Below are 5,145 nucleotides of genomic sequence, written 5' to 3'. Positions count from 1 at the left end.
TTCTTGGAGAATGGACTCCTTTATCATTATGTAACAGCCCTTTTTATCTATGAAAACCTTACTTAATCTGAAGCCTTTTTTGTCTGAAATTAATATATCTACTCCAGCTATAATTTGATTAGTGATAACTTGGTATATCTTGTTCCATCACTTTACTTTTAAAATACTAGAGTCTTTAAATTGTTTGATCCATATATGGTAATCACCCAAAAAATTGTTACTATTGTTACTTTAAACAGAGTTATTAATTATGTCAATTAAAAAGAAGAAAATTGAAATATTTTGTTTTACCTTTATTTATTTCCTGTCTGACTCTCTTTCTTTCTTTATGTAGATCCAAATTTCTGACCTATATCATCTTCTGTTTATCTGAAGAAGGCTAGAGTGCATTGAATTTGACTAATTGTCCTTACCCTAGATCAGATAAGGCTCTGGTAAACTTTTTTACCTTGGAGAGTTGGCCTTTATTTGTGGAGATCACCCTGGGTATACTTAAAATTGGTTACTTTCCCCCTCCCCCTTCCTGAAATGTGAGGGGATTTTCTCAGATTTTCACCATGAGAATTTGGTGGAGTTCCTGGTGATAAAAGCCATGAATGGTGATGACATCATTAAGACAGCACCCCAGAAGTTTCTCAATCTCAAGCTAGTCCACACTCAGCCTCCAGCTATTCAATAAAATTAAAATTTAAGTCTCCATTGCTAGCAAGTTGTGGCACTGTCATGCCATGCCAAGGAGGTGATTTTTGTTCTTAGGTATATTGACTGAAGTTGGAATGGTGGCTAGCTAGGAAAATTTTCTTCAAGGAATGGAATTAGCTCACACCTTATTGCTGAATGAAGTAGCATGCAGACAACTAGATGAAGTTCAGAAGGCAGAGATTATTTTTGAGAGGCTGAGATATTTTAAGAAGCTGTTACTAGCAATCAGCAGGAGTGATGTCAAGGAGAAACAGAAGTCTTATTGAACTGCTCCTGTCTTTGTTGAAGAGCTCCCCAGGGCCTCCAACCTGCAAACTCCTTCCTAAGAATCTCATCATTCTTTATAGTATTGAAGATATTCCTTGTTTATGAGACAATCAGTAAATATAATAATCTTTTTCATAGCAAAGTTGATTCTTCAACTTATCTTCCCACTTAGCTTGCTGCTGTAATATGTTTGGATTCTTTGTACAAGTTGGGTAGGATATTGGTTTACACCTTTACTAATAAAGTGGGGAATATTCTTAAAGCTATGTAGAATGTAGTCTCAAGGTAGGTATGAGATTATGCTGAGTCTGCAAAATATATTGAATGGATTAGGAGCTGCTGCTACACCTTGCCACAGAGATGTTTAATAAAGCTGCCAGATCATGTTTAACAGACAGATATATGGTAGTTCATTGTACTGCTGCAAAGTGGTCTCCTTGAACTTCAGAATGAGGTTGTCTTCATGCAGAGTACAGACCCAGGCAGTGCGGCTACACTGTGTTTTAATCCTTTGAGGGTTCCAATTATGATGTGAGGATTTCAGTTTGAAAGTTACTGAGCATTGTATTTGCTAAAGCTGTCATTTCTTAACATCCAGGAGCAGCCTCACATCAAAGCATTCACAAAGCATTACTGGAGGAAGTTCTGGAATTACTAGGAACAGGGTTTCTATGTGGAAGTTCTGAATGTCTTCAAGCCAGTGGTGATATGCTAAATGAAACCAGTTCAGTCAGTAGGGATGTTTGAGTTGGAGTAACCCAGACCTACATGGTATTTGTTTCAACACATGTAGGAGCTTGGCTGGAGAGAAATTTTGCTGACTTTCTTTCTCATATCCTAAGCCTTGTGTCACAGTTGCACCCTAAATCCACCCAAACTCAGATTGATGCTGTCGGTTGTCACTGTTGTGTTTCATTTATACTTTGAACTGCTATAGAAGACCTTCTTGGAGAAAAGTCTCAAACTGATGCTGCCAACTACATTTGCAAGGCCATATGGAAGCTAAAGAAATTTGTGGATGTAGCAGCCAACCAGCATATGCTGGTATGTGTTTTACAAGAACTTGGAAATCTCACACACAGTCTCTGCACAATACCTGTACCTTTGCTACAGGATAAAAATGAAGGCATTCTTGACTGTCATTTTAGTTATAATTCTTCCTAGCGTTTCTGTTCAATGAGAAGCAGCTTGGTGTTTGCACTGCATTGCTATGGCATTACCTTTCTATCTAACATCACTCTTGTACCATTGCTTTCAACAGCTTACTGTATTCGAGTCATCAGCCAAAGCAGTGACTGGCTTTAGTTTTGCTGTGGAAGCTTTGAAGGGAGCAGTGAAACATTGTCCTTTAGGAATTCCTTATGGAAAGGGAAAGATTATTTTGATATTAACAGAGGATTTGCTGTGTTCTGCTGCTCAAAATAGTTGCCTCTCAGCTCAGCACACACAAACTGAATAATTGTCAATTGCTGCTCTGATGACCTTAGGTCATGCAGTTGTCAAGTCATCTTCCTCAAGTTCTGCTCTTGTGGAAATGTGTCTTTCCAGTATCTCCTAAAGATCTAGAAACAGAAAATAACTTAGGAGATTCATTTACATGGGAGATAACCTTGGAAGGATGAGCTGGTGCACTTTGTCCTATCAAAAGCTTCGTTTCCCACTGTGGTGACCTCTTTAATAAAGGAGTAATTGAGCATCTTCTTCCACCACTTCCTTGTGCTGTGGATTTGCTAGCTCAGTAAGGTTCAGCTATTTAGATTTGATAACTATTTGAAGAGAATTTGTTTCCTCTCTGATTATGTAACATCATTTAAGAATATAAATAAAGCCAAGTTTCTGTGGCTGGAGAATGGATTTCCTTCAGAAGAAGGGTATCATTTAGTTGTATGATTTTTTTAGGCTAAGATCTTGAAAGTATAATACATACTAAAAGGAAAAGAAAATTACTGGTGGATAATATACCTTCCATAAGTCAGATTTAACCAAGAAAATAGATGTTAAGCCTGTTAACAAAAAATTAACATTTAATTGTTCCTGCCAGATCATGGCTCCAGTAGCTTCTAATCCAGGTAAGAGCTGATCTCGGTATTACTTGTTTCTCCATAGTTTAGGATGGCAACTTTGTCTGTGACCTCAATTCTTTGATGGGACCAAAAAAAGTAATGGATTTTCTGTTTGATCAGCTATTTTATTATTGTGAGGATGGGAGTGATGAACTCTAAAGCTCTTTACATGTCAGTGGTGTTAATTTGCATTCCCCTCATTACCAATGATGAGCAACTTTTAGCGTGACTATATGTCATTTATATGACCTATTTTGTGAAGTGTCTTTTCATTTTTTTTGCCAATTTTTAATTGGGCTGTTTGTTTCTTTATTATTGAGTCATAAAATTGTTTCATATATTATGTATTTGAGTCTTCTGCCAGATAGAAGGATTCCTGGAGGAAATCTTTTTCAGAAGTATATTTTCCACATATCATTGTTTACTATGTTCCTGTCTTTACATCATTCCACATATTTCCTGTCCTGATCTTTTTTCAAGATAAAAATAAGGAAAAGCAGGCAGTAGGAATGATTCATTCAAGCTGGAACTTAAATTGATATGTCAATTGCTGTATGTTGTCATGTATTTATTAGTGTATCCATTTACCTCACTAAATTCAGTTTCTTGATGGTAAGTTTCTTGTGTTTTCCATATTTCTTCCCCATCATTTAACACAATGTCTATAAATAAATGGTAAATTCTCAAAAATGATGATCAGATTGTTGAATGGTTAGTAATGGACAAGATGGACCTGCTTCAGTGAAAACATATAGTAATTAATAATCAGTGCAGTAATGTTATATAACAACCTCTAATGGTAGTTTATTCCTTAACCTACTCATTTGTGGGTTTTAGGGGAAATAAGAAATGGAATGTAGGAATTAGATGAGGTCTTCTCTAGGTCTTGGAGAAGAATGGCTTTCTTGTTTGGATTGATTTTCTCTTTTGTTCTCTTGACAATAATGTTTTAAAAACTAAAGGGTCATATTTATGAATGCATCAAGATCTTGAAAGGGGCCAAGGAGAATACTTTGCATCTAGTCTTATCTAAAGCTAAAGGGAGGAATAGAAAACTCATGATCCATCCTGTTTATCAGTGCAGGTGATCAAAGCCCAGGCAAGTGATAAAGTATGGACATTTGCCTACAGGAACCCTCTGTGTGGTACCAAAATCTGCAATGGTGATAACCATAAGAAAGGGATTTAGAATCACAAACAAAATTTCTCCTAGGATAAATAGCTCACATTATGTGTCAATTATTCTATAGATGGGTATTTCTTAAAACTTGAAACTCTTTATTCTCTATATTACTAGAAACAGCTCACTTTTGCCCTCTCTTTTGAACATTAATTTATATAATAAAACAGTTCTTAATAAAGTGTAAAAATAATTCACCAAACAAATGTGACACCTAGAAAATATTCAGTCCTGCCCCTGTCCAAATTTTTATAAATGCTAAATTAGTGGGGTCCAATTGTTAGAATGGGAGAGCTCATGAAGACATTTTAAATGATAGCTCATAGTCACCCAGGGTTACCATGTTGAACACCCTCAGGATGACTATTTAAATAACATAAATTATGAATGGTGTGTCATAGAGTTGTGCAATGGAATGATCTTTTTCTTACCTCTCATGAGGATGTGAGTAGTTCAAATTCTAATGTAAATATTTCTACAATCTTCCAGTATTCCCCACTCTGTAAAATATTGGAAGGTGGGAGTAAGAAGGATGTATATTATGAAAAATTAAAAAGTTGTCTCCAGGTAGATCTCCTGGAATCCACTTCCTGCCAGTGGGTAGAGTGAAGCAGTTTATTCAGTAGGAGACATTAATTAGAGCTTGGTCTTCAAATCCCACAGTTTAAGATGACTTCTGCCATAAAAGAATTTCTACCTGATGTATTTATCATGGATATCTAGGGTACCTACAGAAATGTTGTGTAACAGAAATTGCCTAAAGAAGCCATATTTTCCAAGGAGACATTTGTGCCTCTGAGGGGATGCTGCTAAATATAAAGTGATTTAAAAATACTACCAACTTTCTTCATATCATTAAACAAAATATTTAAATTGTATATTGTATATAAAGATTCTAGTAGACATACAATAAATAATGATGGTGGTGATGGT

The 5,145-nt window shown here is 35.8% G+C and overlaps 1 pseudogene; it reads left to right on the top strand.

Moving 5' to 3' along the window:
• Positions 1-809: 809 nt before the first annotated feature.
• Positions 810-2,711, top strand: LOC119522387 (annotated as a pseudogene).
• The last annotated feature ends 2,434 nt before the right edge of the window (positions 2,712-5,145 follow it).

The sequence above is a fragment of the Choloepus didactylus genome, chromosome X (genome assembly GCF_015220235.1).
Source record: "Choloepus didactylus isolate mChoDid1 chromosome X, mChoDid1.pri, whole genome shotgun sequence".
Taxonomy (NCBI): Eukaryota; Metazoa; Chordata; class Mammalia; order Pilosa; family Megalonychidae; genus Choloepus; species Choloepus didactylus.
The sequence above is the reverse complement of the archived record's forward strand: the minus strand, read 5'-3'. Positions and strand labels throughout refer to the sequence as shown.